Below are 14948 nucleotides of genomic sequence, written 5' to 3'. Positions count from 1 at the left end.
GTTCAAGCTTTACTCAGATAGCCATCTGAAAGACAAGGCCTTTTCCCTGCTGTCCATGAGAAACATTTGCAGCATGAGTGAATCACGGCATCAAACACTGAACGCCGGGGTCTTGCGGCTCCCAAGTGATTTGTTAAGTTCGAGAGTCGCAGTCTGTGTTGGCACAGCAAAAAGTCATGATTCCCAACAAAACTGAAAAGAAAAACAAAGTGCACAGTGTGCTGCTAGCCATTTAGTGCGCACTTCTTCACTGTGAGTTTAAGCCGGAGTATTTCTAATGTCGGAGTTGTTTACTAGCTCTTTTCCAAAACTTAGTGCCTTGCTGTTTACTTTCTGCAAAAATACCTGATCTGGAGCGCTCTTTGTAAGTGCCACACAAATAGCAATCTATTCACAAATGATTACATTTAATTATCTAAAATGAATTTTAAAAGAATATACATAAAAAAGCTATTTTGTATTTTTATAATTATATTCTTCTACCAACATAAGGCAACATAATGTTGAAGCCTTTGTGTCATCTTATGATGCTTTAAAATCAAAGTAGGCAGCTCACTACATTCAGAGCTACTGCTTCAGTAAAGAGCTTTGTTATGGGGTGAATTCAGTTCCTGTGTGCTTACAGGAGTTTGAAGATGATGCACTTTTTCCTGAAACTCATCTACTGAACAAGTGAACATGTAGGCCAGACTGACAGGATGCCCTGAAGAGAGAAGCACATCAATTTAGGTTAGTCAGACAGCTTGTCTGGTTATCCCACAGGCTGTGTGGGAGACGTTTGTGTGTGTGTTTATGTGGTTTCCACCTCGCTACATTCACCATTTCCTGTTACCATGTTTCCTCCAGAGCCATGCTGTCAATCCAGCACTAAACTGGTGCTCCAACATCCGCTGACCTCCGTTTATCACCAAGGATGTGAAAACCTAATAAAGTATGAACCGTGGGACCAATTCTCCTTTCCACCTTTTGTCACAGGTGAGTTTCCTTCTGCTTCAGTCGGTACAACATACAGTGAGCTTTACAGAAACTGCAGCAGGGAAATTGAGTATCCTGGTGCACTTTTTTAAAAGATTCCCCAAGGCAACACAGCATCTGAGATCTCATTAATGGATTTACACTACATTAAGAGTTTGATCAAAATCCTTTTTTATAAAGTGGCCACAATTTAAACTTATTTTGGTGTATTTGAACTCAATCTGAGACATGACTTTTTGATTTTTCTCTGAAATGTGGTGATATTGAATATTAAAAAAAATATAAAATGTAGGAGGTATCTAAAAATGACATGAAATTGAAATGTTCCTGGTCACATTGTGCATGATTCATCAAGTGCACATTTTTCTAAAGGGGAAAAAAGATTGGTTTTATTATCTTTTCATCAATATGTAATAACTTTCTCCACCTTCGAAATTATTTTTCCCATTCTGCAGACACAATCAATGCAGCCTTCAAGTCCTCCAAAGTTCCTGCTTAGGAGTTTGCAAATTGGAATTACTGTATGCCATGCGTTCAAGTAATTTTCATTGTAAACAAACAGATGCGTTTCAGATGCGCTTTTCATTTTTCATCAAAGACAGAAAGCTTTTTAGTGCAAATGCCACAAAATGAAGAGTAAACAATGTGCATTATGCTGCGTTCACGCCGTGTAGTAATTACCCTGATTACCCTGACAACTCATGACGTTCTACTCAGAGCTGTTCACGTCCTCAGACTCGGAATGTGTTTCTATGGCAACACTATCAATGCCTAAATGAATCAGCAATCAGGCAGTACAAGTCGGAGCGCTCAGAAAATTCAGAGTTTACAAGTTGAAATTACAAGTTCTACGAGGACGTGAACGCTAACTCTCAGAATTATGGTAATTCCAACTTGAATGCAACTTTGGGTCAGTGATGTAATGCTGTAATGCTTATGTATTTTAGCAATCTCATGCTGACACAGAGAATGATGGGAAATGTAGTGTTGTTGTATAACAAAAAATTAACTGCATCCGAAATCACATACTGAGTAGGAACTACGTTTGAATTGGAATTTACTTTGTGATCATTAAAAAAGTGCACTATATAGTATGAATATGGGTAGTATGAATGAAATTTGATCATACTACATCCGCCATTTTGTTACTGTTACGTTACCTACCAGCACCAGTTGCGTCACGTTACTGTCATTCATAAATACTCTCCCATGACCTCATGGGATAGTTAAGTGTCCATCAAATGCACACTTCAGAATCTCGCCAGAAGTAGCAGGTCATCCGGGGACTTTTCTCCTACTATTTTTCAAATAGTACTATGTATTTGGACATACTACTCTTTTCGTACTGTTTTCCACATACTATATAGTAGAGAAGTATTCGATTTTGGATGCAGCATAAATTGTACTGTAAACATATACAGTATATAGGGCTGTCTCCTAACAGTCAACCAAATGTTAAAGGTGCCCTAGAACTTTTTTTAAAAATATGTAATATAAGTCTAAGGTGTCCCCTGAATGTGTCTGTGAAGTTTCAGCTCAAAATACCCCATCGATTTTTTTTTATTCATTTTTTTAACTGCCTATTTGGGGGCATAATTAGAAATGAGCCGATTCAGGGTGTGTGGCCCTTTAAATCTCGTTCTCCACGCCCCAAGAGCTCACACTTGCCTTACACAACATAAAAAAAAGTTCAAACAGCTAATATAACCCTCAAAATGGATCTTCACAAAGTGTTCATCATGCAGCATGTCTAATCACTTAAGTACAGTGTTTATTTTGATGTTTACATTGATTCTGAATGAGTTATGCTCCGTGCCTAATGGCTAATGCTACACTGTTGGAGAGATTTATAAAGAATGAAGTTGTGTTTATGTATTATACAGACTGCAAGTGTTAAAAAATGAAAATATCGACGGCTCTTGTCTCCGTGAATACAGTAAATGATGGTAACTTTAACCACATTTAACAGTACATTAGCAACATGCTAATGAAACATTTAGAAAGACAATTTACAAATATTACTAAAAATATCACGTTATCATGAATCATGTCAGTTATTATTGCTCCATCTGCCATTTTTTGCTATTGTCCTTGCTTGCTTACCTAGTCTGATGATTCAGCTGTGCACATCCAGACGTTCTGCCCTTGTCTAATGCCTTTCATAATGTTGGGAACATGGGCTGGCATATGCAAATATTGGGGGCGTACACCCCGACTGTTATGTAACAGTCGGTGTTATGTTGAGATTTGCCTGTTCTTCTGAGGTCTTTTAAACAAATGAGATTTATATAAGAAGGAGGAAGCAATGGAGTTTGAGACTCACTGTATGTCTTTTCCATGTACTGAACTCTTGTTATTTAACTATGCCGAGGTAAATTCAATTTTTGAATCTAGGGCACCTTTAAAAGGGGCTTGGTCATCCAAATTTTAATTGGTCAGTTGGTTGCAGGGGAAAAAAAGGAAGTGGTGAGTCACGCAGTCCAGACGGACAGATCGTTAACACGGCTGGTCCATGTGGTAAATCCAAAGCGTAGGATCTTTTTTTAGATGGTAAAGGATGACCCCAAAAAGATGACGTGCAAACTCTGCAGGCAAATGTTTGCCTATCATTCATCGATCTCAAACATTTGAAACATGTTAGTAGCATAATGTTAACCACTGCGCTTAATGCATGACATTTAACATTACATGCATTTCTGTCAATAGGTGTGTTCTCTATAATGCAGAGATTCTGAGCCAGAGTTGTCAACCTCATCTATGCAGCCAACACTGACTCAGAAAACACAATTACTAGGGCTGCACGATTTATCGCAATTTTATCGCACGCAATTTGGCAAAAGCTGCGATTATTTTATGCGCAGCTTGTCAGAGCTGTACGGCTCTGTGATCAGTAGTAAATGTTTCTTTATCTTAAAGCCAGAGGGTGCTCTTGTGCAGAAACTGCAAATATGCCCTGCTGCCGAAGTAGAACACACGTCATTCCAGGAAATCCCATACTATCGCTGTAGCTGAATAAACAGAAGATTGAAACGTTTTGATTGATTAAACATGACTGAAACATTTTGATAATGAACACATGACTATTCTGTGTAAGAAGCCACATCATCTCACAGAAGGACGCTCAACTGTCATTATGAAGTGAGTTTGGAGTAAAAACATTAAATGTTGTCTTTTGTTGGACAAGATGTTAATAAATGCTTCTCATGTCTGGAAAGATGTTTTGACACGTGTTGTTTTTTCAAACACATTATAAGCGATTCAAACTCTCTGTGCTTTCATATGGATTAGCATTTGGAGCCATAGTTCATTGATAAGCCGCGCATAAAAAAATAATCGCTGCTTTGCTTTGATTTCATAATCGCACTAAGCCAAATCGTTTAAGTGCGATTTTCAATGTTTTTTTTTCTAATCGTCCGATTAATCGTGCAGCCCTAACCATTACCATAAACCTGCAACAAGTCGACTAATGGCTTAAATGAACCAGTCGACTAGGAAACATATTTTGTTGATCATGGAACAACATTCCTTTCAGAAAATTTAGTCCCTAACCATATCCCTACCGCTAAACATAAAACATGCTGTACTTGGTGAAATCAAATTCACCAGATATAAGTATACTGTAACTTAAAGGGATTGTTCACCCAAAAATGAAAATTACCCCATAATTTACTCATCCTCAAGCCATCCTAGGTGTATATGACTTTATTCTTTCAGCCAAACACAATCAGAGTTATATTAAAAATATTCAGGCTCTTCCAAGCTTTATAATGGGAGTCAGTGGAGGATGAGATTTTGAAGCCCAAAAAAGTGCATCCTTCCATCATAAAACGTACTCCACATGGCTCCAGGAGGTTAATAAAGGCCTTCTGAAGCGAATCGATGCATTTGTGTACGAAAAATATACTTTTTTAAAACTTTATAAAGTAAATTAACAAGCTTCCAGCACGACAGCCGTACACATTCGACTTGCGTCTAAAAAGCATTAAATTCCACGACATAGTACACAATGAATGAACTAACGTAGGACATAGCGTAGTACGTCATGGCGTAATGTAGATAGTCATGGCATTGTGTACTACATTGCAGAAGTTAACGCTTTTTAGACGTTTTTTTTTTTTTTTTACTTTATAAAGTTTTAAATGAGAGTAAGTAATTAATGACTTAACTTCTTTTTCAAAAGGGTAGCTTGACCATAGTCAAACTGCTTTGAAATTATTAGTAACTATCATAGCTTGACTTGCCAGTTTAAAAGTAGCTTTCCCAAGCAGCAGAATCTGAGCTGGAGAATCAGACATGATTTCAAATGAACAATATCAAAAGGCAGCTCTTATTTTCTTTTAGGAGAGATCTGAAGCTTAACTGATAAAAGGTCATTGTGCTATAGAGCTCAACAGGCAGGTTTATGCAGCTGGTCTCTGGAAAGATCAAGTCAAGCGCAGCACAGAGCACTAATGCCCGTCAGATGGGCACGGCTGGATTGCCACCGGACACACAGGGAATCCACTGCTGTGCACCACTGACTCCAAACACTAGAATTCACCGGATTTTACAGTAAACGCAACATTGAAATGACATTCACAAGACATTTAGCCTGCAATATGACAATATTTCAGAGAATATTCAGCATAAAATAATCATGGGTAGTACCTGATTTTATAAATTCTGTTTTGACTGGAATGTGAATGGGTGGAAAAAACTGCAATATCATTGGTTGATAAAATTCTTCACCATCTATGCAGCTTTCCACGGCCTTTAAGTCATATCAGAATGACTGTAATTACGAAATAATCGTGTGTGATTCATAGCAATTTATAATGCGAAACTTTCTTGGACTGTCAATTCTTCATGTCTGAAGCAAATTAGCATTAGACATACTGTACAGTAAAAGCCCAAGTGTACTTCATTTTCCGCTCCATCTTGCCACACAGTCGTGTCCACACAGCTTTTGAAATATATTCAAGCCTGGATGGAAGAGTTTGACACATGCAGTACAACTGCTTTTCTATACTCTACAAGACATCAGAGGGCAGCACTGAGTCGTGTCATTCACAGGACATTTGCTCGTAAAGATAGGCGGATCCGCAATTACATGCCAAGTTTACAACAAGAACCAAAAAAAAAAAAAGATGGGGAATGATATGCTGCTTTGTTTACTCTTCTTGTACGTACTTCTACCCTCTGTAAGACTTTCGTTCATCTTCAGAACAAAAATGAAGATATTTTTGATGAAATCCATTGACTTTGATGCTTCAAAAAGTTCATAAAGAGATCGTAAAAGTAATCCTGAGTGGTTTAGTCAAAAGAGATCTGACTGCTTTATTTGATGAACAGTTGGATTTTAGGCTTATACAAGCTTGTAATTATTAACAAAATGTAATTTCTTGTTTTAGCAGATGCTGGATGGCTCTCTGGTGTTTGTTTGTTAGTAAGTTTTGGGGAAACTCACACATTTAATTGGGGACTAATGTTTGCTGAGGTGTTTCACCTTGTTCTCTAATTTTTAATTTTCTTCACTTTCACTTCCTCCAGTTTGTTAATTCTCAGCTTTAATGAGAGCTGAAATAATGAGAATTAATGTGAGTAATTAAGGCTCATCAAACAGGACTACTGTCAGAGTGTTAATGAGATGAGTAAGGAAATCTGTTGTACAAACCTGCAGTGCTGCGTAATCTGTATCTGTATGTACTGAATCAACACACATCAAAATGAGGAATCCTTGAGTTCATTTGAAATGAGTTCATAATAATGTTTTTACATTTAATATTAAATGGCTTCAAGAATTTTAAGAAATCAGTGCCTAAATTGATTGGGCAGTGTTTTTGAAATACTGTACAATCTTATGAGATGATGTACAATACAGATATTAATTTGGCTGGCGGCATTCTTTTTTTTTTTTAATTATTATTATTATTTTTTTTTTGAATATCACTTGGTAACACTTTACATGAAGGGGTGTGCATAAGACTGACATGACACCTTCATAATCATGACATGACACATGTCATGAATATGAAGGAGGTTTTATGAATGTTTATGACAACTGTCATTAAGTGTCATTCACTCTGTTATGTCATTTTTAATGCAAAGATGACATTGTTTGAGATGTCCGAGTTATGACAACTTGACATAAACCAATACATCATAACCTGTCAGTGTCTTTGTCATGACAACTTGACATCATTTAGCTTTATGGGTTAACATTGCATTAAACTGTCATGTAGTTGGTTTTGACATGAGGCCATTATAATAGTGTCATAAATATGTATCTTGAGCTCAAGTACAGTGGTACAAATTGAACTTGTCATTAAAATGTCATTAAGTGACAATACTCTGACAAATAATAGCGTCATGACTATTTTTCATTTCATTTCATGTTTTTTTGTTTTTGTTTTTGTTTTTTGTTTTTTTAAGTTTCCACCAACAGAAGGTCAGATAATAGACAATTTCAAATTTCTTAAAAAAGATGACACTGTTATAAAATAATGGTAACACTTTATTTTAGGGTCTTTTAACTAGTTGCTTATTACTATTAGCATTCATATGGCTAAAATATTGGCTATTTATTAGTACTTATAAAGCACATATTAATGCCTTATTCTGCATGACCTTATTCTACATTCTTAATCCTACCCAATACCTAAACTTAACAATTAACTATAATAAGCAGTAAATTAAGAGTTTATTGAGGGAAAAGTCATAGTTAATCATTTATATATGTGTTCCCTATACTGAAGTGTTACCAAAATAATGTAATGTAATGTTAACCCATAAAGCTAAGTAGTTTTTTAAGTTTGATAATTAATCTGCTATGTCATGTTTATGACAGGTTATGATGTTTTGCTAATGTCAAGTTGTCATGACAAAGACACTGACAGGTTATGATGTATCGGTTTATGTCAAGTTGTCGTAACAAAGACATCTCAAACAATGTCATCTTTGCATTAAAAATGACATAATTGAGCGAATGACATTTAATGACAGTTGTCATAAACATGCATAAAACCTCCTTCATATTCATGACACGTGTCATGTTAAGATTATGAAGGTGTCATGTCAGTCTTATGCACACCCCTTCAAGTAAAGTGTTACCTATCACTTTATATAAATATTATATTATTTCATACAATTATTGTAATTATATTACTCCAAAGGCCTAAAATCCTGTGTAGCATTAAATGAATAATGTAATGATACTGTTAAATGAAATATTTTGCAAATATCAGTGTGATTTTTCATACTGTACATTAATGCCTGAATTCACTTGTAGCATTTGAAATGACTGATTTTTAGTGTTTTTTTTTTAAAAACCAAAAAGTGAAACTTGTATATTATATTCATTCATTACACACAGACTGATGTTTATTTCTTTTAATTTTGATGATTATAACTGACAACTAAGGAAAATCCCAAATTCAGTATCTCAGAAAATTAGAATATTGTGAAAAGGTTCAATATTGAAGACACCTGGTGCCACACTCTAATCAGCTAATTAACTCAAAACACCTGCAAAGGCCTTTAAATGGTCTCTCAGTCTAGTTCTGTAGGCTACACAATCATGGGGAAGACTGCTGACTTGACAGTTATCCAAAAGACGACCATTGACACCTTGCCTTGTGCAAGGGCAAGACACAAAAGGTGATCGCAAAAGAGGCTGGCTGTTCACAGAGCTCTGTGTCCAAGCACATTAATAGAGAGGCGAAGGGAAGGAAAAGATGTGGTAGAAAAAAGTGAACAAGCAATAGGGATAACTGCACCCTGGAGAGGATTGTGAAACAAAACCCATTAAAAAATGTGGGGGTGATTCACAAAGAGTGGACTGCAGCTGGAGTCAGTGCTTCAAGAACCACTACGCACAGACGTATGCAAGACATGGGTTTCAGCTGTCGCATTCCTTGTGTCAAGCCACTCTTGAACAACAGACAGCGTCAGAAGCGTCTAAAGACAAAAAGGACTGGACTGCCGCTGAGTAGTCCAAAGTTATGTTCTCTGATAAAAGTAAATTTTGCATTTCCTTTGGAAATCAGGGTCCCAGAGTCTGGAGGAAGAGAGGAGAGGCACACAATCCACGTTGCTTGAGGTCTAGTGTAAAGTTTCCACAGTCAGTGATGGTTTGGGGTGCCATGTCATCTGCTGGTGTTGGTCCACTGTGTTTTCTGAGGTCCAAGGTCAACACAGCCGTATACCAGGAAGTTTTAGAGCACTTCATGCTTCCTGCTGCTGACCAACTTTATGGAGATGCAGATTTCATTTTCCAACAGGACTTGGCACCTGCACACAGTGCCAAAGCTACCAGTACCTGGTTTAAGGACCATGGTATCCCTGTTCTTAATTGGCCAGCAAACTCACCTGACCTTAACCCATAGAAAATCTATGGGGTATTGTGAAGAGGAAGATGCGATATGCCCAACAATGCAGAAGAGCTGAAGGCCACTATCAGAGCAACCTGGGCTCTCATAACACCTGAACAGTGCCACAGACTGATTGACTCCATACCACGCCGCATTGCTGCAGTAATTCAGGCAAAAGGAGCCCCAACTAAGTATTGAGTGCTGTACATGCTCATACTTTTCATGTTCATACTTTTCAGTTAGCCAAGATTTCTAAAAATCCTTTCTTTGTATTGGTCTTAAGTAATATTCTAATTTTCTGAGATACTGAATTTGGGATTTTCCTTAGTTGTCAGTTATAATCATCAAAATTAAAAGAAATAAACATTTGAAATATATCAGTATGTGTGTAATTAATGAATATAATATACAAGTGTCACATTATTCCAGCGGGGTTTGAAATGATCAAAAGGAATGACACGGTTGTAAAATCTTTGTGGAGATGCAGTCAAGCGCTCAGCTATCAGAAGTTTTAATGTGGTTGGTTGCTAATGACACTAGTGTCTAATCTCCTCTCTCCTCTATTTATAAATGAGTCTGAAGATACAGCTTGACTTCAGTGAGTATTTTGTTATCTAAACCGCTGAGATGGGTCAGATGTCAAGAGGAATTTTATATTGCACTTCAGACTGTCTCAAATATGATTTAAATGATAAATCACATGAATTTACAAAGCATGCATACAGTATAAGCTTTTTGGGTAATTAAAAATACAGTAAAATTGATTCTGGCTTTAATGAGGGCCAGAGTGTTTCAGGAGAATCTCTGTATTGAGGTACCTGTTCTGTGGAAGGCTGTGATTGGCTGAGGGCGGGTGTGTCGCTCTGTGATTGGATGGAGTAAGCGGTGCAATGTCTTTGATCAAGCAGCTGCTCTGGATAATCAGAAGCATGTGAATTCCCACAGCTCATTATCTTAAGAGGTGCACCAGCAGGTCGGCGCTCAACGCTGCCATCACTCAAGTGTCGTACCGTCACGTAGCTTCACTAATAACAACAACAGCTTTATCTTAGCTGATAACTAGCAGCAGACGGCAATTTGCAATTTTCTTGGCTTGTGCGAAAACCAGTGGTGTCTTTACATGGAGAACAGTGTGTACTTTAGCAACTTAAGCAATTAGATATAATTGCAATCCTCTGCTAATAAAATTTCTCGCTCTCACTTCTGGATTGTGGGTAGGATTAAAAGTCGAGTTATAGCTTTTTACAGATAAATATACACTACTGTTCAAAAGTTTGGGGTTGGTAAGTTTTTGTTTAATACATTTCAGAAAGGATGCATTAAATTGATCAAAAGTGACACTAAAGACAAAATATTTCTACTCTATTTCAAAATGTTTCTACAAAAGAAACCTGAAATCAAAAATGTTTTGATAAAAATATGAAATAAGAAAATGTTTCTTGAGCAGCAAATCAGCATATTAGAATGATTTCTGAAGGATCATGTGACACTAAAGACTGGAGTAAAGATGCTGAAAATTCAGCTTTGCATCACAGGAATAAATTACATTCTACATTATGTTAAAATAGAAAACAGTTATTTTAAATTGTAAAAATATTTCACAATATTACTGATTTTACTGTATTTTTCATCAAATAAATGCAGCCTTGATGAGTAGAGGAGACTTATTTCAACAACATTAACAAATCTTCTGTTTGGAGGAGGAATATCAGTGGAGGAGGAATATCAGTCCTGGACTCCATCAAAAATACGGAGGCAGAGCAGAGAAAATCTGCATAAACAACAAAGCGAAGCCTCCAGCCATCAGAATTCATTCGCAGACGCTCAGAGGAGCAGGAAATGGACGTCTCTGGATTGTGTCTCTTCTCACTGTCTGTCTCTGTAATGGGATTAAAAGGCCAGATCTGAGTGCTACCATGCGGTTCTGCTAGAATAAACACCAGAGCTGCAGGACAACCGGCTCCAGATCCTGAGTTTTGATTAACCAGACATGTGTGAATAGATTTTTGAAGTTAAATTTAAAGTATTAATCTGCCGTTTTCATTTTCCTAGCCATGAAAACCCACGCCTGCTAGAACAGCACATCTGCCCTTAATAACTGGAAATCCTTTTCTGTCGCCTGAGTCATGGATGCTGGATTTTCTTCCATTCCAAGTGCTTGGGATCCTCTGAAAAAAGGCCACAGAGTGTGTGTGTGTCTGATTTTGTTACTTGAGGACAGTGTGTGACTCTTCTCTGAAGCTCTAGAGGTGGCTTGTGATTATATTACACTCTTAAAAATAAAGGTTCTTTTTTGGCATGATGCAGAACCTTTAAAATCCATAGAATCTTTCCATTCCACAAAAGGGATGGGATCGGGAAAGGTCCACGAGCTGGGACTCGAACTCGAGCTCAACGGTGATATATGTCGATGTGCTGCCCACTAGGCTATCGGCGCCAACATAGATATATATGTTTATTACCGGTTTGTGTTATGTGCTATTCCCTTTTCACAGAGTTACCCAAGATAAATGTTACTTTGTACAATCTACATTCCTGCAAAGATGACAAAATGTACTAGCAATTGCTGTCCTGTGGCAAAATAAGGGCAATCAGTGTTGCCAGATTGTGTCAATGATTTCCAGCCCAAAAATCACCCACTCCAAGAAAAACCCGCCCAAATCTTTAACTGCCAAAACAATGTGATAGAATTTTTTTGCACAAAAAAAAACAAAATAATTATAACAAAGAAAAAAATAAATGAATAAAAATTAAAATTTCCCAGGAAAACGGGTCAAAACAAGTCAAATACTGTACTTTAAAGAGAATGAGCAAATATGACTAAAATGTCCAGGTGGAAACTGTCAAAACAGCAATCAAAAAATTAACATTTTGTTTTTAATTCTTTTTATAACTTTCATTTCATCATTTTTATTCTGCCATATGCCATATTCTGAACCCGCCCAATCTGGCAACACTGAGGGCAGTTGGGTTTTAGACCAATCATGAAATAGCGACTGAATGACTCCATCAGTAAATATTGGGATATTCTGCTAATAAAATGATCATGCCAGAAGGATAGCATGAGAACTTCTGTAGCTCAAACAGTGGAGCATGGCGTTGGCGATACCAAGGTTTGGGTTCGATTCTCAGGGAATGCATGAACTGATTACAATGTCTTGAATACAGTGTAAGTCGCTTTGTATAAAAGTGTCTGCCAAATGATTAAAGTGACTCTATTATGCTATTTTAATCTCCTACAATAGATTTACATGAATCCAAGTTCAAAAAACACCTTAATTTTCTCATAATATACATTGCAGTATCACCTAATTTCTCAAAGCATCTGAAAACGGTTAGTTCGAAGATTCTGTCTCTCTAAACCCCTCCTTTCCGAAAGCCTGCTCTGCTCTGATTGGTCAGATGCCCCAGTCTGTTGTGATTGGTCTACTACTTACAGAGCATGTCGGAAACAAAACGGCTATAACCATATCTGAATTTCAGCTCCAGATCATCCTCAGCACTTGATACACAGTGAAATGAATTATGCCATCAGTTTTTCCATATCAATTAGAGCACAAATCCTCATGCTTTGGATGTGCAGCAAATTGGATTTGCTTTTGCAGCACAGAAAACAGCGTCTTCTTGACATGTCAACAACACAAACCAAACTCTTCAGCCCTCAGCTACAGACCATAGACGGGCATTATGCAAAATTTTTACATTGTTACACAGGAAGTGAGACTGGAATTGCTGACGACTCGTTTAGGCAGTTCAGAATCGATTCTTTCATTTGATCTTTAAAACTTTGCAGACCTTTTACCTTCATAAACAGCTATATTACACACTGCATGAAAGCTAATTGATATGGTAATGGACTCTTATTTTGATATTCTGTTCTGATTCCTTTAGTTCCTGTTTCCCTGCTCTGTTTAGTTTCGGATTCCCTGATTTCTGTTTATGTCCCTGTTTGTTTATGTGATTAATTATCATCAGCTGTATCTTATTTAGTTCCTGATTATGCCCTGCATATATACTCTCTTCAGTTTAGTCCTTTATTGTCGGTTATTGTTTATGTTTGTGGTTGTGTTTCCAATGTATTCGTGAATAAAGATGATTCTAGTTTATTCTCTTTGTCGTGCGATTGTTACAGCCACCCTTACACTAATATAACGGGGCACTATAAATGTAAACTTTATTATGTTCTTTACTATAATCTCAGTAAGCTTTTGTTATGTTTTACGCATGCGCAGTAAGATCATTTAAGCATTTTCCTACAATTCAGTTTGGACGAGCAACTTTTGAAAAATGCAAACGCAAGTGTGGACAGAGAAATGTTTTCAAATGTATCTGTATTAATGTAGACCTAGCCTCAGTTTTCAGCAAAAGTCTTCATGTTGTCAAAGAGAATCTGAGATCTCATTTGTCATTTTTATTTTGTGCTTTCTGTGTTATTAGCTGGCTAGTGTTCATTAACAAGCAATTTCTCCTGAGAGCTCTTAAAGTTCACTTCGTTTGTTCTGCATCTGTTCTGATGAGAGGACTAGAGCGTCTTCAACATGATTACTGTGACATTTAAGTTAAAAAACAAACACATCTTTCTCTTTTCTGCCACTGAAAATCTTGGCAGCAGGATCCTTGCTGGCAAATGTCAGATTGTGTTATTGTTTACTGGGACTCATCAGTGGGATTCATTTGCTAGTTCGGCCCCAAAGCAAACTGAAAACCCATTCCAATTAAACACAAGGCTGGTCTGGGAGCCACTGAGGCTTTCAGATCAATCTCTGTGTGCTTTTGGTTTCAGCTCTCCAGGCAATGGACAGAAAATGTAATTGACCGTTGGCAAAGACCCGCCCACTTTTGTTACTGTTGCTACATCCGACAAGCCATCCCACTCTCACATCACACATATTTCAAATATATTCAAATTTAAACAATAAATACAATTTTGTGGCTCTTTAATGTGTCATGACAGATCGCTGTAGCACCTCTTAATTGGCTCATAGTCATGAACCGATCAGCTCTTCCTACTAGTTAATTTATAGCCGTCAGTACACACCATTTTTCAAGTTCAAGTCCACCAACGTGAATCTACTAACTCTCCTGACTGCTTTGTCAGACATAATGGCGGATTCAGCATTATGATTGGTTAGATCGCCTGTCAATCAAACTCCCGGCGAAGAGTCAATATACATGCATCCCATCATTTTATTAACAGTTTTTAAATATTAAATATTATGACTTTTCAAATATAATGTTGAATGGCTATATTGCTAATTTTATCCAAAGAAATTGGAAAATAATATATTTAACAATGGTATCAGTGTGTTGGTGAGGATATACACATTCAGTATTATTTTTATTGTCCACATTTTATATATTATTTATATGTATATAATAAAAGTTTTATTATAGTTTTTAATGGTTTTGAAAGAAGTCTCTTATGTTCATAAAAGCTGCATTTATTTGATAAAAAATACAGTAAAATTGTGAAATAATTTTACAATTTAAAATATACATGCATCCCATCATTTTATTAAACAGTTTTTAAATATTAAATATTATGACTTTTCAAATATAATGTTGAATGGCTATATTGCTAATTTTATCCAAAGAAATTGGAAAATAATATATTTAATAATGGTG

General features: G+C 36.7%; 1 long non-coding RNA gene across 2 annotated transcripts in view; it reads left to right on the top strand.

The window, feature by feature from the left end:
• Positions 1-13574, top strand: part of LOC125246546 — a 17728-nt gene extending 4154 nt beyond the window's left edge. Inside the window, exons 2-4 of one of the 2 annotated variants that reach the window (XR_007179903.1) lie at positions 626-729; positions 847-975; positions 11376-13574. This is a non-coding gene — a long non-coding RNA (uncharacterized LOC125246546). Of the gene's footprint in view, positions 730-846; positions 976-11375 lie in introns of both variants that reach the window. The other variant, XR_007179902.1, reaches the window with a different exon arrangement.
• The last annotated feature ends 1374 nt before the right edge of the window (positions 13575-14948 follow it).

The sequence above is a fragment of the Megalobrama amblycephala genome, linkage group LG15 (genome assembly GCF_018812025.1).
Source record: "Megalobrama amblycephala isolate DHTTF-2021 linkage group LG15, ASM1881202v1, whole genome shotgun sequence".
Taxonomy (NCBI): domain Eukaryota; kingdom Metazoa; phylum Chordata; class Actinopteri; order Cypriniformes; family Xenocyprididae; genus Megalobrama; species Megalobrama amblycephala.
This window is presented reverse-complemented; position numbering and strand designations above follow the sequence as displayed.